General features: G+C 33.1%; 1 protein-coding gene across 1 annotated transcript in view; it reads right to left on the bottom strand.

The window, feature by feature from the left end:
- The window catches only part of LOC129754880 (uncharacterized), a 141101-nt gene extending 124769 nt beyond the window's left edge, over nucleotides 1-16332 (bottom strand). The window contains exon 1 of the mRNA XM_055751131.1: nucleotides 16285-16332. The gene's annotated coding sequence lies outside the window, so the exon portion shown is untranslated. The remainder of the gene's footprint in view (nucleotides 1-16284) is intronic.
- Nucleotides 16333-25534: the final 9202 nt, after the last annotated feature.

Consider the following 25534-nt stretch of genomic DNA (forward strand, 5'->3'; position numbering starts at 1 on the left):
TTTAAGGGAAGCTGTCCGTCCAGTTTTCATTCAACAGCCGTTAGTTAGCTGGCAGAAGAGGCGGGGTCGAACTTCGGTCAAACTTGTGAATGTCAACCAGCGAGATTTCGTCAAGGTGAAAGCTCCATCTTCTTCATGTTCCAGCTCCAGCTGTGTTGTAATGTCCCCTTCTTTGGGACAACCATGCAGCTTCCGTGATCTGTCCACGAGTCAGCAGCCCAAAACCTGTTTTTTCATCGATTTTCGTTTAAAGAGAAATTCAGATTTCGTATTTGCTCAAACAAAATAATATGTATCGAGGAAGGAATCAATGATGACGGGCAGCAGCAAAATGGTCAGTCGCTGTCATGCATGATGGCAGAAAATGTGGGGATTTTTTTTTCTTCTAGTGTTCCGATTCAGAGATCTTGTTTTGCAAGGTGGAATTTCAAGCTTGGAGTTGATATTTTTGTTTCCTTGCGTGTACGTTGAGGCGAGTTGACCGAATTTGGGGAAGGGGAGTTTTATTTTTGGCGCTGTTTTGATAGAGCAGCTCATACTGCTGCTGCTCAAATGATTTTCCCTTTCAATTGGCTGACATTGATTTATGGTTTGGTTTCTGGTTTTAAACTATGATACATATGTACATATATACGACTACATGTTCCTGGATACCGATTCAATAGAACTGATTTTTCAGTAGAAAAATAAGCTTGACTGATTCTGTTTCAATTTTTTTTCTTTTTGAGTTAGTGAGCAGCTTTAATTTGATGCTCTTGAACTAGTCTAGGAAAAACAACTGGGTCCATATTTTTAATTCTGACTAAGGCTCCTACATAGAGCTGTGAAACAAATTTTTGTTTAGTCACTATTTTAAAAACTCAATTTATGTTATCTCAAACTTAAAATTATCATCAGGGTCATTCAAACCTTCAACAATTTTTTTTATATCTTTTTGGCTGACATACATTTTGGGTTTACAAATATGAAAAGGTAAATAAACTTTTTAAAACTAACAAATAAAAGTTAGGAAACTAGGCGAAATCTCTTGCAAAACTTGTTGAAAAGTTCAATTATGACATCTAAGCTAAATGAACATCCATTCAGCGCGTTCACCGAACCAATCCTAATTGCATAATTGATTGACAACACGTTGTGACAATCACTCAACATAATTTATCACTGAATGGGCATAATCAAGTGCTGCCTACCTTCGCAGCACACGGGCACACTTTTATGTATTTAGCTGAACCCATAGAGGGCCATTTTCAAGTGCATGAAACGGTTCAGAAGCCAGTTGCGATCTTCGATGAGAGATATTTATCGACTCAACATTCAACCAAGAGAGGCTACTTCTGCAGTTTCAGCATCATTCTTCAATCGATCCATCTATCGATCAGCACAGTCAGCTGGTGGATGCGAAATTACCTCTTCAAAAATCACCTCAGTCTCTGGTGTCTGGTGTGTGTCACACATATTTTTGCCTCTTCCTCGACCTACATTACAGCTTGCTAATATAATAATTGCCACCGGCTGCTGCTGCTGCTGTTTTAACTTGCAGGTTGGACCGGTTCTTCTCCAGTTCTACCTGTTCGTTCAACATCCCAAGCCAAGTGACTGATCATCATCAGGTGGCGCTTTTAAAGTTGATTGGCAACCCTATTACTGGATCTCTGGTGCTATCATAGCTCATAACAGCATGGCCGATACTAGTTGATGGCTTTTGCCCGGGGCAAAACAAGCCGTATCGAATCAGTACAGTAACCCAGTGAAAACAGCTTTTTTTTAATTAACCGATGGTCAAACTACATAGAAATAAGATCCCCTTCTACCTTTCGAAAAAAAATAAAATAAAATAATTTTTGAATCATCTTAGTTTTTGATATCTTACCAGTTATTCCTTTTTTTCCAACACAGAACAATAAATTGGTAGACTGAACTATAACTGTCAGATTGATTTTAGGTTTTCAACTCTAAATACAAAAAACTCAATTACACATGTCTGAAAATGACAAAAATGACAAAAATGACAAAAATGACAAAAATGACAAAAATGACAAAAATGACAAAAATGACAAAAATGACAAAAATGACAAAAATGACAAAAATGACAAAAATGACAAAAATGACAAAAATGACAAAAATGACAAAAATGACAAAAATGACAAAAATGACAAAAATGACAAAAATGACAAAAGTGACAAAAATGACAAAAATGACAAAAATGACAAAAATGACAAAAATGACAAAAATGACAAAAATGACAAAAATGACAAAAATGACAAAAATGACAAAAATGACAAAAATGACAAAAATGACAAAAATGACAAAAATGACAAAAATGACAAAAATGACAAAAATGACAAAAATGACAAAAATGACAAAAATAACAAAAATGACAAAAATGACAAAAATGACAAAAATGACAAAAATGACAAAAATGACAAAAATGACAAAAATGACAAAAATGACAAAAATGACAAAAATGACAAAAATGACAAAAATGACAAAAATGACAAAAATGACAAAAATGACAAAAATGACAAAAATGACAAAAATGACAAAAATGACAAAAATGACAAAAATGACAAAAATGACAAAAATGACAAAAATGACAAAAATGACAAAAATGACAAAAATGACAAAAATGACAAAAATGACAAAAATGACAAAAATGACAAAAATGACAAAAATGACAAAAATGACAAAAATGACAAAAATGACAAAAATGACAAAAATGACAAAAATGACAAAAATGACAAAAATGACAAAAATGACAAAAATGACAAAAATGACAAAAATGACAAAAATGACAAAAATGACAAAAATGACAAAAATGACAAAAATGACAAAAATGACAAAAATGACAAAAATGACAAAAATGACAAAAATGACAAAAATGACAAAAATGACAAAAATGACAAAAATGACAAAAATGACAAAAATGACAAAAATGACAAAAATGACAAAAATGACAAAAATGACAAAAATGACAAAAATGACAAAAATGACAAAAATGACAAAAATGACAAAAATGACAAAAATGACAAAAATGACAAAAATGACAAAAATGACAAAAATGACAAAAATGACAAAAATGACAAAAATGACAAAAATGACAAAAATGACAAAAATGACAAAAATGACAAAAATGACAAAAATGACAAAAATGACAAAAATGACAAAAATGACAAAAATGACAAAAATGACAAAAATGACAAAAATGACAAAAATGACAAAATGACAAAAATGACAAAAATGACAAAAATGACAAAAATGACAAAAATGACAAAAATGACAAAAATGACAAAAATGACAAAAATGACAAAAATGACAAAAATGACAAAAATGACAAAAATGACAAAAATGACAAAAATGACAAAAATGACAAAAATTACAAAATTGTCAAAATTGTCAAAATTGTCAAAATTGTCAAAATTGTCAACATTGTCAAAATTGTCAAAATTGTCAAAATTGTCAAAATTGTCAAAATTGTCAAAATTGTCAAAATTGTCAAAATTGTCAAAATTGTCAAAATTGTCAAAATTGTCAAAATTGTCAAAATTGTCGAAATTCTCAAAATTGTCAAATTGTCAAAATTGTCAAAATTGTCAAAATTGTCAAAATTGTCAAAATTGTCAAAATTGTCAAAATTGTCAAAATTGTCAAAATTGTCAAAATTGTCAAAATTGTCAAAATTGTCAAAATTGTCAAAATTGTCAAAATTGTCAAAATTGTCAAAATTGTCAAAATTGTCAAAATTGTCAAAATTGTCAAAATTGTCAAAATTGTCAAAATTGTCAAAATTGTCAAAATTGTCAAAATTGTCAAAATTGTCAAAATTGTCAAAATTGTCAAAATTGTCAAAATTGTCAAAATTGTCAAAATTGTCAAAATTGTCAAAATTGTCAAAATTGTCAAAATTGTCAAAATTGTCAAAATTGTCAAAATTGTCAAAATTGTCAAAATTGTCAAAATTGTCAAAATTGTCAAAATTGTCAAAATTGTCAAAATTGTCAAAATTGTCAAAATTGTCAAAATTGTCAAAATTGTCAAAATTGTCAAAATTGTCAAAATTGTCAAAATTGTCAAAATTGTCAAAATTGTCAAAATTGTCAAAATTGTCAAAATTGTCAAAATTGTCAAAATTGTCAAAATTGTCAAAATTGTCAAAATTGTCAAAATTGTCAAAATTGTCAAAATTGTCAAAATTGTCAAAATTGTCAAAATTGTCAAAATTGTCAAAATTGATAAAATTGACAAAATTGACAAAATTGACAAAATTGACAAAATTGACAAAATTGACAAAATTGACAAAATTGACAAAATTGACAAAATTGACAAAATTGACAAAATTGACAAAATTGACAAAATTGACAAAATTGACAAAATTGACAAAATTGACAAAATTGACAAAATTGACAAAATTGACAAAATTGACAAAATTGACAAAATTGACAAAATTGACAAAATTGACAAAATTGACAAAATTGACAAAATTGACAAAATTGACAAAATTGACAAAATTGACAAAATTGACAAAATTGACCAAATTGACAAAATTGACAAAATTGACAAAATTGACAAAATTGACAAAATTGACAAAATTGACAAAATTGACAAAATTGACAAAATTGACAAAATTGACAAAATTGACAAAATTGACAAAATTGATAAAATTGACAAAATTGACAAAATTGACAAAATTGACAAAATTGACAAAATTGACAAAATTGACAAAATTGACAAAATTGACAAAATTGACAAAATTGACAAAATTGACAAAATTGACAAAATTGACAAAATTGACAAAATTGACAAAATTGACAAAATTGACAAAATTGACAAAATTGACAAAATTGACAAAATTGACAAAATTGACAAAATTGACAAAATTGACAAAATTGACAAAATTGACAAAATTGACAAAATTGACAAAATTGACAAAATTGACAAAATTGACAAAATTGACAAAATTGACAAAATTGACAAAATTGACAAAATTGACAAAATTGACAAAATTGACAAAATTGACAAAATTGACAAAATTGACAAAATTGTCAAAAAGGAAGGAAGGGTTCTATTTTAGCCAATATCTTCCAATTATTGAATGTTGAATTTTGAATAAAGTTTTCTGGAAACATTGTCAAAATTTGAAAATTCAAACTGTAACTGAAAAAGGGAAACAAAATCAAGAATTTCAAATCGATAAGAATAATATAAATCTAAATTTCAAGCAAAATTAAAAATATCACATTTAGAAGAAATTCTCGAGCGAAAAATTTTCTTCCCTAAAATTTTGGAACAGCTTGTTGACCTGATCACCAACAAATTATGACCTGGAGTACTCATTTATATCTACCGATGATCTTGAAGGTTTGCGAGGCAAGGCAGTCATATCACAAGTCTTAAAACAACATGCGTTCGATTTAATTTTATTTTCAATACACCTTGATACTGCTAAAAAACGTCAGTTGATCGAGACTCTCAAGCAGTCAGTGAGTTTGTATCGAATACAAATCGATAAGTGGGTTCGTCACTTGTTTATAACGCCGCTCGAGGAAGTCACCCCGAGAGAAAAAAATTTGCCTTGCAATTTCTTCAGAATAACTTTCTAGATTGCACCACTGTAGTCAGTGGGAATTATAATTTTTAAATTTATTTATTAGTAATACTTTTAGAAAATTATATTAATCTCAATTTAGTTTTGTCGGGATTGAAAATCCTCTACGCCTTCATTCAAGATAACACTTTAGTCTCATCCAATTGAAATCACCTGAACGTTTGTCCGTGTCGTTTCGAAAGTCGTTCGGTTATTTTATTTACTGAAATCACTCGTTTGACGACCTCTGGTTTCAACCGCCCTCAGCCAGTTGCATGCCGCCGCCGAATTGCCTAAGTGTGAAATCCATCAAACATTACATCATCGATATATTTGCCTTCGAAGTCATCCCCTTTTCATCTTGCCTTTTGTTGGTATCTGAACAGGTATTTGCGTTTAACTTCCTTTGCGCGCGGAGATGATCAATGGATCTTAATTTCGTATTGTTCGAAAGTGTTTTCCTTGTAGTTTTGCTAAGCAAAGCTTAGCTTGAGTAACCATTCCATTCGATCATAAATCATCGATTCTGAAATGTCTTTACTGAAAGCTATTTTTCTGATCAGATTTTTTAAAATCTCCTGTTTCAAATATCAGGAAAAATTGAAGCTTAACCGAAAATTGATCAAATTTGCTATACTTTCTCGCCAATTTATGACAATTTGATGCTGCGACCTTCAACTATTTCACAGACCCAAGCAATTTAATCAGCGCTCGCTAATTGTAGGTACTCATCTGCATCGATCCATTAATCGAGGTCGTGGCATGTCAGGTGAAAGTATGCTCTCGGAAAAGGGTGCGAGAGGTTGCATTTTAGACAGCCGTTAGGCCCTGAGGCGACTGGTTAAAGGGCACACATTCCAAGAGACCCCACACACAGGGGGCATCAAACGGCACTCAAGCAAGTGCCCCCCTCCAAGATTTGCGGGGGAAGACAAGAGCAAAAAAGCACACTAGCACCCCCAACTATGCGGCAATTAAAACGGCAGCCCACACAGTTTAATTGCAACATTTGCAGTATAATTTAATTGACTGCTCAAGACCTTCCCCGGTTCCACTTTAAGCGACCGGAAAGGGCTTTAGGAATCAGATTCATTCAAAGGTCCCTCGATCGACAATAGCGACAGATTCACCATTATGAAGGCTTTCCAGCGATCAAAACCTCTGTTTTGCTGTCGTTTCGCGTGAATGTGAATTTTTACGTAACTGACTGACTGAGAAAACTTCGAAGCTTGAAATCAAAGACTGCATCTCATTCGAAAACTCGTTAATGACGACAACGACGACGCTGAGCTGAGGGAGCTTTGACAAAAATCTTGAGCCAAACGCCCGTTTTGTTTTTGCAAATTTAATTAGCGATGATTGCATCGGCGCAAGAAGAACTTCTCCCGAGCTGAAGGTGCAAACCTCAAATTCCTCACAAAGTGATGCGATTGTTGATTGGAGGGACGGTTGGAAATAAATTAAGAAAAAAATTACTCACACTTTGCGCTTTGTGGGACCCCTCGAAGACATCATCAAATGGATTCGTCTTTTCGGTGCCCCATCATCCAATCCAGCAACAGCGACCAACAGTGAGGAGGTTATAAAAATTCTTCACCTTTTGCCATTAAGTATCTGTGTAGGTCTCTCGGGGTGACTTCCTCGAGCGGCGTTGTAAGCAAATGACGAACCCACTTTTCGATTTGTATTCGATACAGACTCACTGACTGCTTGAGAGTCTCAATCGACAGACGTTTTTCAGCAGTATCAGAGTGTATTAAAAATAAAATCAAATCGAACGAATGTTGTTTTAAGACTTGTGATTTGACTGCCTTGCTCGCAAACCTTCAAGATCATCGATCGATGTCAATGACTATTCTGGGTCATAAGTTTTGACAATTTTGACAATTTTGACAATTTTGACAATTTTGACAATTTTGACAATTTTGACAATTTTGACAATTTTGACAATTTTGACAATTTTGACAATTTTGACAATTTTGACAATTTTGACAATTTTGACAATTTTGACAATTTGGACAATTTTGACAATTTTGACAATTTTGACAATTTTGACAATTTTGACAATTTTGACAATTTTGACAATTTTGACAATTTTGACAATTTTGACAATTTTGACAATTTTGACAATTTTGACAATTTTGACAATTTTGACAATTTTGACAATTTTGACAATTTTGACAATTTTGACAATTTTGACAATTTTGACAATTTTGACAATTTTGACAATTTTGACAATTTTGACAATTTTGACAATTTTGACAATTTTGACAATTTTGACAATTTTGACAATTTTGACAATTTTGACAATTTTGACAATTTTGACAATTTTGACAATTTTGACAATTTTGACAATTTTGACAATTTTGACAATTTTGACAATTTTGACAATTTTGACAATTTTGACAATTTTGACAATTTTGACAATTTTGACAATTTTGACAATTTTGACAATTTTGACAATTTTGACAATTTTGACAATTTTGACAATTTTGACAATTTTGACAATTTTGACAATTTTGACAATTTTGACAATTTTGACAATTTTGACAATTTTGATAATTATGACAATTTTGACAATTTTGACAATTTTGACAATTTTGACAATTTTGACAATTTTGACAATTTTGACAATTTTGACAATTTTGACAATTTTGACAATTTTGACAATTTTGACAATCTTGACAATTTTGACAATTTTGACAATTTTGACAATTTTGACAATTTTGACAATTTTGACAATTTTGACAATTTTGACAATTTTGACAATTTTGACAATTTTGACAATTTTGACAATTTTGACAATTTTGACAATTTTGACAATTTTGACAATTTTGACAATTTTGACAATTTTGACAATTTTGACAATTTTGACAATTTTGACAATTTTGACAATTTTGACAATTTTGACAATTTTGACAATTTTGACAATTTTGACAATTTTGACAATTTTGACAATTTTGACAATTTTGACAATTTTGACAATTTTGACAATTTTGACAATTTTGACAATTTTGACAATTTTGACAATTTTGACAATTTTGACAATTTTGACAATTTTGACAATTTTGACAATTTTGACAATTTTGACAATTTTGACAATTTTGACAATTTTGACAATTTTGACAATTTTGACAATTTTGACAATTTTGACAATTTTGACAATTTTGACAATTTTGACAATTTTGACAATTTTGACAATTTTGACAATTTTGACAATTTTGACAATTTTGACAATTTTGACAATTTTGACAATTTTGACAATTTTGACAATTTTGACAATTTTGACAATTTTGACAATTTTGACAATTTTGACAATTTTGACAATTTTGACAATTTTGACAATTTTGACAATTTTGACAATTTTGACAATTTTGACAATTTTGTCAATTTTGACAATTTTGACAATTTTGACAATTTTGACAATTTTGACAATTTTGACAATTTTGACAATTTTGACAATTTTGACAATTTTGACAATTTTGACAATTTTGACAATTTTGACAATTTTGACAATTTTGACAATTTTGACAATTTTGACAATTTTGACAATTTTGACAATTTTGACAATTTTGACAATTTTGACAATTTTGACAATTTTGACAATTTTGACAATTTTGACAATTTTGACAATTTTGACAATTTTGACAATTTTGACAATTTTGACAATTTTGACAATTTTGACAATTTTGACAATTTTGACAATTTTGACAATTTTGACAATTTTGACAATTTTGACAATTTTGACAATTTTGACAATTTTGACAATTTTGACAATTTTGACAATTTTGACAATTTTGACAATTTTGACAATTTTGACAATTTTGACAATTTTGACAATTTTGACAATTTTGACAATTTTGACAATTTTGACAATTTTGACAATTTTGACAATTTTGACAATTTTGACAATTTTGACAATTTTGACAATTTTGACAATTTTGACAATTTTGACAATTTTGACAATTTTGACAATTTTGACAATTTTGACAATTTTGACAATTTTGACAATTTTGACAATTTTGACAATTTTGACAATTTTGACAATTTTGACAATTTTGACAATTTTGACAATTTTGACAATTTTGACAATTTTGACAATTTTGACAATTTTGACAATTTTGACAATTTTGACAATTTTGACAATTTTGACAATTTTGACAATTTTGACAATTTTGACAATTTTGACAATTTTGACAATTTTGACAATTTTGACAATTTTGACAATTTTGACAATTTTGACAATTTTGACAATTTTGACAATTTTGACAATTTTGACAATTTCGACAATTCTGACAATTTTGACAATTTTGACAATTTTGACAATTTTGACAATTTTGACAATTTTGACAATTTTGACAATTTTGACAATTTTGACAATTTTGACAATTTTGACAATTTTTGACAATTTTGACAATTTTGACAATTTTGACAATTTTGACAATTTTGACAATTTTGACAATTTTGACAATTTAGGTATTTAATAGGTACCCTGTGAGTACCAAAATAGGACCAGTAGGTTCAAAGTTGGAAATTTTGATCATCCATAACTTTGTATATTTTTCAATAAAGGCGAAACCTTTGTTGAAAATTTTCATTGAATCTGGCGGATAAGATCATAAACTACAAATAAATTTCCTGAAAACAATAAAACTGCCGCTAAAATTTGAAAAAAAGGGTTTTATAAAAACCACCGTTTAAAAGGTCCGAAGAAGGGAAACTAACCCTATGTTGATTTGGATTTAAACTGATCAAATTTCATTCCAAAATTTACCAAGATAATTTCATTATCTGGATATGTTACAAACCTAAACGAAATTTAAAATAATCATAATCAATATTCCAATTAACTGAAGTAGTGACTAAGTTAGACTTTTTTTTTACCGAAAGATCCGAGATAGCGATCAAAACTTACATTGGACAAGGTTGCCAAAATCACAGAAAAATCTGTATTATCACAGAATTTTGAGTAAAATTTCGTCACAGAATCTGTGTCACAGATCACAAAATTTTTCAAATTTTCACAGAATTCTCAGATTATCAAAATTTTGAACAGATTTCCAAAAATTATAAATTTTTATGTCACTTTCGACTTTTTATTCCTGATTCTAATTCATTAAAATATGAAATCAATGTAAAGTTAATTGATTTTTTTCTATTTTAAATGTAAAAAAGTTCCAATTTGTAAATGTTTCACATGATTTCCCAGTGAAATTCATAAAAATAGAGTCACAGAAAAACGTCACAGAATTTTAGGTTCAAATCACAGAATTCAAGATTTTTGTTTGTCAAAAACACAGAATTTTTTTCGGCAACCTTGCATTGGACCTCAACATATTAATACATTGTTGGAAAGATTTATTATTGACAATTCCAAAAATCAATAGAACACTTAAATATAACAAAGCAGACAAAAGTTATTTGTATTTAAAAAATTTAAATGCTTTTCTGGCCTTTTTTCATTTGAAACCGATTACTGATAACCTGGTAAAACACATCGACTTTATTTGAAAATATTGCGACACTAGAATAAATTACCCTCGCAATGAATCTAAAATCAACAAAATTTGTCAACATATGCGGCCAGCGAATCGCCAACAATCCATAGGTCAAATATTCCCGAAGCGGATATTTAGCAAACAACTTTTCTTAGTCATTCTTTTTCCCTCTATCGAAACACAACTTTTAAAATTCCTTAATTCGATGTTTGAAGGTTGATAAAATCCAGTAATTTATTAAGGTCCTTATCAACAGTAAAAATTTAGTTCGAAAGCTTAATTTCTCCATCAGGAGTAACCAAAATATACATAAAAAGAAAATTTAAAAAAAACATATTTAATTTTTTTTTAATTTTTTTTAAAACAGGAATTATAAACTTCAATTTTGAAAAACTCTTTTGGACTCTCAAATACTGGGTTGATATTTGCATCTGAGCTCAAATTTTTAGCGAGGACTAGAAAATCAAAATTTTTAGGTTAAAAATGTTCTTCCAAGTCTGCGCTGATTAAGTTTTTGTAGAAATTACATTTACGGGCGCAGTACTTTTGGTGTTGCCACGAGTTCGAAAAATTGATTTCTTTAAATTATGGACAAAAATATACAGTTTTTTAATGATAACAATGCGTTAGTTTTTGTTTCGTTTTTTAATTTATTTCGATTATGCTTCAATCGAAAATTTATTTTCGGTTTATACGATATTTAATTCATGTTTTTCGATTTAAACTGCAGGCAGCCAAGAATCTGCTCACCTGTATTTCGCCTTCATTCATACAATTTAAGCGAGCTGCATATACTATCCATTAATCTAGTAGTGTCCTGAAAATTATGATTTTTTTCTTTGTGTTGTCTGGATTTTTGACAAAACTACCTGGCACCTCTGGCAACCTTTGACAGCTATTTTTTCAAGAAAAAACAATCAAAAACAGCAGTGGGAATGGTTGCAACAGGTACATATTTGTCTAAAAAAGTACAGATTTTTTCATTACTTTTTTTGTCCTCACAAACCACAGATTTTTTGGACTTTAATCAGATTAGTTCTGATTTCATGGTTTGAAAAAATATACCTCAAAAAACGTTTAGAAATAGGAAATAGACACCAAATCGATTGAGCATTTTATTAAGAAAAGACAGAATTCAGATTTATGTAAAGGTTGTCAATTATGAGAAAAAATATCTCAGTTGAAAGTAGCTTCCAAATTTTTAAACAATTTTAAGGTAATGATTTAATTTTGATCGGAAATATGTCATTTGAAATTTTGAGAGCACTGAAATGGTATCAACAGTCGAATAAAAAAAAACCGATATTTTTAAATATTTTTTACCAAAGACCTTTTTGGTTGTTGGTGAACATTTAGATGTAGATTTTTGATTAATTTTTTTTCAATGAGAGTTAAGATTTGAATGTGCCAACTTTGAAAGCGAGGATGAAATTGTTGTTATTTTTTGTAAGTTGTGTGGTGGAAGTCAAAATCAATTTTATCTCCTTCAACACTGAGATGTATCACTGAAATACTCGGGCGCTCTTGACTTGAATTCTTTTCTCTTACTTTTGAGATAACTTTTGAAAATAGATATAAAATAATTAAACAAATTTGTTGGTTATTATATTTTAAAGGCATTGCGGCGAGATTAAATCTAAGGTAGAAATTTAAGACATTTTTAAATATTTATCTATCCAGCTCTATCACAGCTCACTTACATCTGTGCAAATTTTGGTGGCTCTAGGATTTGAAATGGGCTGTAGCAAAAAATTCAAAGTTTGTATGCAAACAAGTAAGAAAAGGTGACTTTTTTGCTCAAAAAAATCTTACAGCCTCCCTGTTGCACTGGACTCAAGTTTTGCATCTTATTGCTGAAGATAAAAAAAAACAACTTTGCTCAAGACCGTGAACCTCTAAGATGCGTCAACCAAAAGTTACGACAATTTCAAAATTGAATAATTAAATTTGTTTTTTTTTCGCATCTTTTCAAATGGCACCCTTGCACTGCATGTTTGATAAGAGCCATTATACGTTGGAAACTAGTTGGCGTGTTTTGTGCAGAATGTTTTCATATCGTTGGTTTCCGATTGTCGGGAAAGTTGGTAAAACGAGATTTTTGGGCCGAAATCGTTTCTGAAGAATTACAAACCCCTCTCACATTGGAAAAGGGGAGGAGGGTCCTATATAAAAACGATGGTTTATATGAAACAAATCGTAATTTCCATGTGATTTCTATTAAATTTGGTAAACATGTCGGTATCGAATTTTGAATACGGCGAATGCGCCAACATCGCTGTTTCGAGAATAACTCGTTTAAAGTTTGACAGCTCCATAAGCTCCCAGCAAAAATACTATTTTATTTCCTTTATTTCTCATAAACCAAATATCCTTTAGATAACTTTGTATAATCAAAATCTAGGTCTTCGAACGTACTTTTGCATCCAGCTGATAACTCAGTTTGTTTACATTTGGCGAATTCACCTTATTCAAAATTTGCTACCGATGGGTTTTTTTTAACAGAAACTCCATGCATTGTAAAAAAAAACCCTCTCAAGAAGGTAAAGAGGGCTCCCATAATATATCAACGCAAAATATGACAAGAAATGATCATTTCTCCAAGGGTGCCGTTTGAAAAAAAAATGCGAAAAAAATCTAATAAAATTATTCAACTTTGAAATGGTCATAACTTATCTTATCTTATCGCATCTTAGAGAATCATGGTCTTGAGCAAAGTTTTTTTTTAAATCTTCAGCAATAAGATGCGGCTTGGAGAATTTAAGTTCAGTGCAACAGTGAGACTGTATGATTTTTTGAACAAAAAGTCTCTTTTCCATTTTAATTTCCATACAAACTTTGAATTTTTTGCTACAGCCCATTTCAAATCCTAGAGCCACAAAAATTTGCACAGTTGTCATTGAGCACAAAAGGAATCCATGATACTTTTTCTGGCCCGATTCTAACCAGTCTAGTGTATACACCTAAGCCACTCTGGACTGACTGTGTGGGGATTTGCGATTTCTTCGCCCCCTCCTCATTGCACTTCGCTCAAATCTTCACCGCCTAGGGTAACGGACTTATTTGGAACTAGAGGACATATTTCGGACCACCTAGTCTAGCTCTCTTATAAAGCAACTAATCATGATTTTTTAAACAAATATTGTAGAAGCCCGGACACTTTATAAATGTAATGTACTATTTTTTTCCATAATTAGTCGCTTTATAAATGAGCTAGACAAGGTAGTCCAAAATGGGTCCTCTGGTCCAAAATAAGTCCGTTTTCCTACTCACTCGCTTAGAGAAGAAGCGCACTCGCTTTATCTATCCAGCTATATATATCACTATGTTTTGAATTTCTACGTTAGAATGCATCTCGTCATCATGCCCTTATAATAAATATTAAAATCAACAATTACAAAGGTGTTAAAAATCTGAAACCCTTAGACAAATTTGTGCACTTTTTGGGAAAATTGTAGAACATCAAAAATATTTAGAAAGTAGAGGCTTTAATTCAATATTCAAATTTCCCGAAAATCATGAGTGATTTTGGCTTCTGAAAAAAAAATTCTGTTTTTTTATTGGTAATTTTCACAAATCTGCAAAAAACGGGAATTTCAACGAACTTTTAAAGAAGATTTACACGAAATTTAATCTAAAATATTTTAAAAACCATAGGTCAAATCGTTTCGAAGTCAACAACTCAATTGTTGAATGAATTTAAATCTTCAATATCAAAAACTCATAAGACTTTGTTTAATGATGTTAGAAAAAGTTGTAATCATATTTATTCAAATTTTAATAAATTGTTTAAATTTAACTTCTTTGAAGGTTTTAATCTATGAAACTAGAATATCTAGGTATGACCTGAATCCTTGATTGAATGAAAGATAAAAATTGATTCAAAATCAGCATTTGATTTTCATGTTACTGATAAACTATCACTTATCAACGATCGATTTTACCCAAAACCGACCAATTTGGAAATTTACACACGTCATATATCGGAAACTAGAGATGGTAGACAAAGTCTGACAAATGTTTTGAATTAAAATTGGCAAAATCTTCCAAAATCAGTTGGAAAACTGACATTTGAACTTTTTTTTTTAAAGAAGAATTGTAACTAATGTGAACAATATTTTCTGCACTGATCCCTTCAGCTTCTAATGACCTGAAGATGTCTGATATCGTGTACCATTGTCAACTGTTCAAGTTACAAACCACTTCATCAAACTCCAGTCCGAGTAACCTTTAGATGGTCGAGCTAAATGATGTTTACTCTAGACAGTGAGTTAAAAAAAAATGCTGCAGTAGTATTCAACAACCCAAGATTGGCTGGCTTCAGCTTGTCCGTCTATCCGCCAAGATGGGTGACTCGATTTCGGTCATAATCAGCAGATTTTCCCACATGACAGCCGACAAAGGTAGATTCGAAAAAAAAATTACGATTTTAACCAGTCGGTTTGGTGTTTCGAATTCCTCTGGCTCTGGATATTAAAATTATCTACCTACCAAGCCGAAATATCTGACCACTTTTTTTTGGACTGGTGGATGAAATCCACCAGAAGTTGATGAAGGGAAAAAACAAGATGCATAAAGTTGCACGAGATCACCACAAACATGCACATTATTGTTGTTTTTGTTGTTGTTTCTGATCAGTTTTCCATGTTGTCCAAGATGAGAAAAAATGTCTCGGGGAAAAAAACAACTTTTCTGAAGAGCCACCACACATTTGTATATACCATCGTTTAATCAAGCGAACAATACTCACTTTTCTGAGCACATGAGCCCCCCACGAGAACACCAACACAGTCACGTGGTCACCTGAAGCTGAAGCTGAAGGTGCTGAACGACGACGACGACGACGACCATCAACAACCTAAACCCCAGCAGACCCAAACACCACCGCACTCTGAAAAATCCGCACACGTGTCTCACTGCCTCCCTCAAACACTACGCTAACTTTGGCCAAAGGTATGTGGCCAAGCAACGTCTTCCGCGTGATCGAACCGTGATCAAAACACACCGAACCCACAGAAGAAAAAAAAACTCCCGCGCCCAAGAACATCCACCAACACTCTCCCTCTCTGTCTCGCTCTCGCTGTGCTCCTCTCTTCTGCTGTTTATCTCCCTCTGTCTCTTTTTCCCCAATACGGTGGAATGAAAAATTGCAAAAGGTGCAAAGGAAAAATCGCGAAAGCCGCACAAAACCGCGGACGGAGAACCAACCGTGACAAGATCTGAACCTCGACTGAACTGAAAGGCTCCCCTCGAGTCGATCGAAACCCACTAACTACATACCTTCATACCTACTCAATTGAGGGGATCTTCGGTGGAATTTTCTCCGAGGAGCCCCCAATGGAGCGGCAAGAGAGCCACCGATCCAGCAGCTACCAGTTTTTATTTTTTCCAATTCGGACCTTTGAGAGACTCTTAGTTAGCTTAAAGGTAATCCGCAAAACCAGTTGGATCCACTGAAACACCATCACCTGAAATGAGAGGAAAGAGAGAAGGGTAGGCTTGACTTGACTTATGGACCCGAGGGAGGGCGCTGAAGTCACGTTGTAGTGCTACACTGCTGCTGCTGCTAAGGCTAGGTCTCAAACAGGTACCACACTACATTGATCAGGTGGTTCGGGGGAGTTCTTCGTTTGCTTGACTGGAATCTGAAATCTCTTCTTGCTCACTCAGTATATACACACAAATGCGGACGGGGAGACAGTTTTTCACTCAAACTATACCACGATCAATGTGGTTATGTAGAACTTCTGTGGTGGAGCTTTTCTTTAAGGGTTATATACAACTGATTTTCTGAATTCAAATGTTGAACGACTGTTTTCATTATACATTCAAAAATGTTGTTTACAATTTTTTGAATTTAATATGTAAAATGTTAGGAGCAGCTAATCAAAAATCAAATTTTGCTATACAAGTGGCCCAAATCAGCCGGATTTCACCCAAAGATCGCATTTCGATGAGAATTATAATAACACTAGCTGACCCGGTGTGCTTTGCTACACGTTCCAAAAATTATTGAAATTTATGGTACCTAGTTATTCAACTTTCAATTTTTTGCACAAAATCATTAATCCAATTTCAAAACCATTAATTTTTTTTTTCAAAATAAAATTGCAATCCTTTTAAATTTGAAATTTTAATTAAATATTTTAAGATCAAACCATCTAAGAAACATTGCCCGTACACAAATATGCTCCCCTGCAAATTATGTTCCATTTTCTCGATTAAGTATCGAAATATTAAATATTGTATGAGTGGCCCTCCTTCCACTTTTTATCGTTCCACTGAATAGAGGAAGGCTGCTAAACTACAGGAAAAAGATTGTGCTCGAATACTCTCTCATGGACTCCCTCTTCCTATATCTATCCCCTACCTGGAAGAAATAGATAAAAATCAACATTCCGTGTATTCAAATACACTTCCATGCCAAATTCTGTCCATTTGCTCGATTATATGATTGTTCCCATGTCATATTTGGTTCCATTTGTTAGATAAGTGGTGGGTCGCTTTATAAGTTCTTGGTTTATGCAAAACAATCGTATGTGAGCTCCCGTCTTCTCTAAATGTATCCCCAATTGAAGGAGAAAGAAGACTCAAATAAGCAAATAACCATTTGAAGTATCCAACTGCTTTCCTATGCCAAAGTTGTTTCCATTTGCTCGATAAGTTCTCGAGTTATGCGAAAAATTGTAAAGGAGCCCCCCTCTCTCTCCTTCCTATCACGCAACTGGAATTAGTACCAAATATTCACAGAAACATTACTTGTGCTCAAATACCCTCCAAATTTCGTTCCATTTACCGGGTTAGTTCCCGAGTGATGTGAAAAATTGAATGGGAGCACCCTCCTCCCTTAAGATTTTCCGACTTGAAGATCGGAGGCTTTTAAAAATATCATAGAAACATTTCTCGTAATCATATATCTTTAAACATCAAATTCGGTTCTATTTGCTTGATAATTTTTCCACTAATGCTGAAAACTGTAAAGCAGCCCTCTCACTGGACGGAGGGAGGGGTACCATATATTTTAGAACTATGTATCGTACTACCCAAATACCCTTCCAAACCAAATTTGGTTTCATTTGCTAGAATATTAAAAAAAAAAACTAAGTTAAACTAAGCATCTCACAAGAATTAAGATGTTTTTCTTATCTAAAAATTGTTAGATCGATGGCAATTTATGACTTTAGTTTATAAAATACATCATTAATTGAGTTTTGGAAACGTTTTCTATTGCTTGGGAACCATATACCTACTCAGATTTAATTTTTTGGAATTTTGTTCTAATTTTTTTCATGGAAACAGAAGTTGGAAGTTCAGGAAAATATCGTTTGCTTTCCAATTGTTCCTTAATATATTTGATGTGAGTCGAATTAAAAAACTGTTTTAGCAAGGTTTACTTTCTAACATCTATTTGGCGTGTCAAACCACTGCGCAACACCCCGGGCATTCGAGATGGCTCTTGCTAGAAGCTCATAATCTCAGCTTACAAATTCAAAAGGGCAAAATTTTTAAATACCATTCAAGGAATTTTTCAATTTCTTACTTTATGAAGCCAAACTCCACAATATGAAGACAGTTGTTTGGTAGTGAAAATAACCCTATGTGTCGCAATCGCATTGCGGAATTTCTGGACTTCCGACTTTTTGAAATGAAAGCTTATTTTGTGCTTCCCTTTCAACAAAACTTCATCAATGTTTTCAAAAGCCTTTTTGTTGTATGAGTGGCGCCCGGTGTTCCATCGTCGCATAGAACTTTATGCTCAGCTGACGTCATTCTGTCAGTGGCCTTATATTCAGAATAGCCAACGATTCTGTTAACTGTCAATTGAGCATTGTTGGTAAAGATCTATTGCACTTTGCTGGTGGTCAAGAATCGGATCATCGAAACGGCAAACAATTGGTACGGCGGCCAAGTAATTGGAGCACCGCAGTGAGTACTTTGCATGCATTTTACTCACATTAATGAAAGTTCCATAGAGAAAACATATTTTTGTTGAACTCTATGCAAGTTAGCAAGTAAATTATTCAAAGGATGTTATATGGTGCACTCAACAGGAAGGTAGAAATATCAAAAAAAGGGTAAACCATGACTTAGGTGCCAAGGTCGGGTACATTTACCCTAGTTCCATGATTTTTTTTTGAGTTCAAATGATTTGAAAAATCAAATTTAAACGTCTTTTATTAAAAGAAACTATATAATGGAAAACTGCAACAATTTATTAATTAATTGAATGTTTTCAACGGTTTTTCTATAAGTAAAATAGGTAATTTTTATACAAAAAGTGTATTTTCAACCATTCAAATCTCTACTAGTTCCACCGATTTCCCCGCTAATTTCAAATGGAAATGGTTCCGCTTATCATCAAAAATAATCACAAAAAAGGGGGTATTGCGAAAATGTGCACTTTTCGATGGAGGAGCCTTCCAAAATTGCCAATAAAATACACAAAATGCTTTCTATAGAGCTTCAGCAACTTTTAAACCCATCATAATGTATGAGACAATTAAAGATCGTGGCTTGTTACAACTTTGTTTCAAAGACAGCGAACCATTTCATCCAACCTACAACGCGTCAGGTTCAAAAAACTGTTTTTTCATGAGATTTTTTTTACTTTGACTGTAACTTCTGAGGGTGATGTGATAGGACTTTGACATATTCAACAAACTTATGTATTTTGATCAGATAAACAACTTTGTCGAAGACATCAAAGCCCTAATTTGAAAAACAAAAAAGTTAGCATTTTTATCTCGCTATTGGTGGACCCCTCGGCAAAAATTTTGATACTAGGATATGCTCCATGTAAAACTGAACAATGTTGCTGAAGACACCGAATGTCTATCTCTTCATCCCTCGGCGCTATTAATTTCGTACAGCTAGATTGATGTTCTGCACCACTGTGCACTGTAAGAAGGGAGGGGTCTGAAATAATCATAGAACCATTTTACGTATTCCACTACCCTCCCATGCCGAATTTGTTTCCATTTGCTTTATTAGTTCTCCAGTTTTGTAAAAAATTGTAAAGTAGGCCCCCTCCCCCCTTCCTATTTCCCCACTGGAAGGAGGGAAGGGTACCAAACCATCATAGAAACGTTCCTCGTACCGAAATACACTCCCATGCCAAATTTGGTTCCATTTGCATGATCAGCAGACTGAGTCGATTTGGGATCATTTTTGAATTTCTCAAACCCTAGGGTCTAGAAAGCTTTGTCTTGGTCCAAAACTCATTCACGATTTTTTGCAGAATTTTTAAATAACGTTAACATGAGTAAAATTGAACGTTTAGGTTTGTAGGGGAAAATTGAATATTTTGTACTGAAAAATCAACATCATTTTTGTTTCTTCTGTTCAACCGAGCCAACTGACAGTTTTTGTGCCAATTTATAAAATTTCTAAAGGAAATTTTCCGCAGAACAACTTTTTTGAAGACCGCAGCTTCGTATCTAATTAGGTAAAAAAGTTATTAACCGTTTAACAGAGGTATGTCTTTTCACATTGATAAACAATAAAATCAATTGACATCACTGCTGGAGCCACGAAAAGTATTGCATGAAAATTAGCCATGCAATACCTCGCTAGGCACCCTGCAGGGGTGTCAATTGAATTTATTGTTTATCAATGCGAAAAGACATACCTCTGTTAAACAGCTAATAACTGTTTTGCCTAGTAAGATACGAAGTTGCGGTCCTCGACAAAGTTGTTCAGCGAGAAATTCCCTTTAGGAATTTTATAAATTGGCACAAAAACTGTCAGCTGGCTCGGTTCTACAGAAGAAACAAAAATGATGATAATTTTTCTGTACAAAATATTTAATTTTCCCATACAAACCTAAAAGTTCAAATTTACTCATGTAAACGTTATTTAAAAATTCTGCAAAAAATCTTGGATGAGTTTTGGACCAGGACGAAGCTTTTTAGACCCCAGGGTTTGAGAAATTCAAAAATGACCCCAAATCGACTCAGTCTAATGATCAGTTCTCGAGTTATGAAGACTTATCACTTTTATTTAAATGACCCCCTCCCCCCTTCCAGAAAGAGGGAGGGATCCCAAACTAGTAAAAGAACCTTCCCCGACCTTCAATACTCCCATCTGCCAAGTTTCACGCAAATCGTTTCAGTAGTTTTCGAGTCTATAGCGAACAGACAGACAGACAGACAGACAGAAATTCATTTTTATATATATAGATTGAACCTTAGTAAACTAATTTTAGGTAATATGCAGCACTAGACTGAGTCAATTTTGGGCCATTTTTGAATTTCTCAAACCCTGGTGTCTAAAAAGCTGCGTTTTAGTTCGAAACTCATCCATGATTTTTTGCAAAACTTTTAAGAAACGTTTACATTAGTAAATTTGAATTTTTAGGTTTATATGGAAAAATTTAATATTTATTTCGTACTGAAAAATCAACAATGTTTTTGTTTCTTCTGTGGAACCGAGCCTGCTAATGGTTTGTATGCCAATTTATAAATTCTCTATAGAAAATTTTCCGCTGAACAACTTTGACGAAGGCCGCAACTTTGATTCATATAAGGCAAAAAAGATATTTGCCGTTTAACAGGGGTATGTCTTCTGGCATGGAAAAAACAATAAATTTGATAGAAATTACTGCTTATATCTCGCGAAGTATTGCAAGAAAAACGTTTCTAAAAATTCTGTAAAAAATCATAAAGGAGTTTCGAAACAAATTGAAGCTCTTTAGACTTCAATGTTTGAGAAATTCAAAATGACCCTAAATCGACTCAGTCTAATGCAGCACTGTTGATGAAGCTTCAAAATGTTCGACCCCGACTCCGACTGGAACACTCAACATGAAATTCATGTCATTTCACCGAACACAAATGACCGAATTAAACCATTTCCGTTGTTTTGGAATGATATAAACGGTTTTGTATTTCAACGCAACGAAAATGGTTGAAATCGTTAATTATTTGTAGATAATTCAAAATCCAAAATTCTCTACAAATTTCAGGCTTGAGACCCTACTCCTTCCCGTGGTCCGACCTGGCTCAAATTTTGCATTAGACCTTAGCCTGCAGCGCTTAAGATTCCCCAAGTTTTATTTTTTCCACAAAAATTTGGGCTAATGCATAACTGTTTTAAAATTTTTTTTTCCTGCTTTCCCAACGTAATTATCGTTAACTTCGCGATCCTTCTGCATATTTCCTACATTGTTGGCTAAAACAAATCTTGTTTGCTGCTTATGGTGAAAAATATTATGTAGGGAAGAGTGGGGTATCATGGGCTACTTTTTTTCTTTGCTTCATAACTTCTTTATTAAAAAAGATACAAAGAAAAAATAATTGAAAAGGTTTTCTACATTTTTAAGGTTTCATTAGACATTTTTTCAAATAAGGTACACCGGGGTAAGTGTGGACGATTTTTCGTATAGTTCAACTTTAAAAAATCATTGAAAAATCAGCAGTGGAGCAATTTTGATAAAATTACATTCAATGTGAACTAGAACATGTTGTTTACAAACGCTGAAGAGATGAGCTTGATAGAAGCAAAGTGAGAAAAGTTATCACGTCAATTGTTATGGACTGCTGGTGTCTTCACTTACCTCTCTTTATGGGGTAAGTGTGGACGGTAGATTCTCTCTTGGATTTCTCAGAAAATTTTCAACAAATATTTGTTTTCTTGGTTGAATACATTATTTTATTGCTCGAACGGTCCAAAATTTTGAAAAAAATTAACGATACTATTAGTAAGGCATCTTTCAATGATTATTGTGCGTTATTTATGTTGCAACTCACGAGATCCGATTTTATCAAAAACACAGAACAAACAAGTACTTTACCCAGCTTTTCATGATCCGACAATCGACAATCGACAATCGACAACCGACAATCGACAATCGACAATCGACAATCGACAATCGACAATCGACAATCGACAATCGACAAACGACAATCGACAATCGACAATCGACAATCGAAAATCGACAATCGAAAATTGAAAATCGACAATCGACATTTGACAAATGACAATCGACACTCGACAATCGACAATCGACAATCGACAATCGACAATCGACAATCGCGCAATCGACAATTGACAATCGACTATCAACAATCGACAATTGACAATCGAGAATCAAGAATCGAGAATCGAGAATTGACCATCGACAATCGATAATAGACGATCGACACAAGACCATCGTCAATTGACAATCGACAATCGACAATCGACAATCGACAATCGACAATCGACAATCGACAATCGACAATCGACAATCGACAATCGACAATCGACAATCGACAATCGACAATCGACAATCGACAATCGACAATCGACAATCGACAATCGACAATCGACAATCGACAATCGACAATCGACAATCGACAATCGACAATCGACAATCGACAATCGACTATCGACAATCGAAAATAAACAATCGACAATCGACAATCGACAATCGACAATCGACAATCGACAATCGACAATCGACAATCGACAAACGACAATCAACAATCGACAATCGACAATCGACAATCGACAATCGACAATCGACAATCGACAATCGACAATCGACAATCGACAATCGACAATCGACAATCGACAATCGACAATCGACAATCGACAATCGAAAATCGACAGTCGACAATCGACAATTGACAATCGACAATCGAAAATAAACAATCGACAATCGACAATCGACAATCGACAATCGACAATCGACAATCGACAATCGACAATCGACAATCTACAATCGACAATCAACAATCGACAATCGACAATCGACAATCGAAAATCGAAAATCGACAATCGAAAATCGACAATCGACAATCGACAATCGACAAACGACAATCGACAATCGACAATCGACAATCGACAATAAACAATCTACAATCGACAATTGACAATCGAAAATCGACAATCGACAATCTACAATCGACAATCGACAATCGACAATCGACAATCGACAATCGACAATCGACAATCGACAATCGACAATCGACAATCGACAATCGACAATCGACAATCGACAATCGACAATCGACAATCGACAATCGACAATCGACAATCGACAATCGACAATCGACAATCGACAATCAACAATCGACAATCGACAATCGACAATCGACAATCAACAATCGACAATTGACAATCGAGAATCAAGAATCGAGAATCGAGAATTGACAATCGACAATCGATAATAGACGATCGACACAAGACCATCATCAATTGACAATCGACAATCGAAAATCGACAATCGACAATCGACAATCAACAATCGACAATTGACAATCGAGAATCAAGAATCGAGAATCGAGAATTGACAATCGACAATCGATAATAGACGATCGACACAAGACCATCATCAATTGACAATCGACAATCGAAAATCGACAATCGACAATCGACAAGCAACGATCGATAATCGACAATCGACAATTGACAAACGAAAATCGACAAACGAGAATCTAGAATCAACAATCGACAATCGACAATCGACAATCTACAATCGACAATAAAGATACGAAAATCGACAAACGAGAATCTAGAATCAACAATCGACAATCGACAATCGACAATCGACAATCGACAATCGACAATCGACAATCGACAATCGACAATCGACAATCGACAATCGACAATCGACAATCGACAATCGACAATCGATAATTGACAATCGACAATCGACAATCGACAATCGACAATCGACAATCGACAATCGACAATCGACAATCGACAATCGACAATCGACAATCGACAATCGACAATCGACAATCGACAATCGACAATCGACAATCGACAATCGACAATCGACAATCGACAATCGACAATCGACAATCGACAATCGAAAATCGACAATCGACAATCGACAATCAACAATCGACAATTGACAATCGAGAATCAAGAATCGAGAATCGAGAATTGACAATCGACAATCGATAATAGACGATCGACACAAGACCATCATCAATTGACAATCGACAATCGAAAATCGACAATCGACAATCGACAAGCAACGATCGATAATCGACAATCGACAATTGACAAACGAAAATCGACAAACGAAAATCTAGAATCAACAATCGACAATCGACAATCGACAATCTACAATCGACAATCGACAATCGACAATCGACAATCGACAATCGACAATCGACAATCGACAATCGACAATCGACAATCGATAATTGACAATCGACAATCGACAATCGACAATCGACAATCGACAATCGACAATCGACAATCGACAATCGACAATCGACAATCGACAATCGACAATCGAAAATGGACAATCGACAATCAACAATAAACCATCGAGAATCAAGAATCGAGAAAAACGGGTCTATCTCAGAGCTATGTAAACGAAATAAAAATGTTTTGTACTAAAATTGTAGGGTTTTTATTGCACTTTAAAGAAAAAATATTCTTATGCTCATGCTTATGCTTATGTCAGATCTTGTCAGCATCCCGGTGAATAGTAAAAATACATTTACTATTCAATTTATCA

Source organism: Uranotaenia lowii, chromosome 3 (genome assembly GCF_029784155.1).
Source record: "Uranotaenia lowii strain MFRU-FL chromosome 3, ASM2978415v1, whole genome shotgun sequence".
Taxonomy (NCBI): Eukaryota; Metazoa; Arthropoda; class Insecta; order Diptera; family Culicidae; genus Uranotaenia; species Uranotaenia lowii.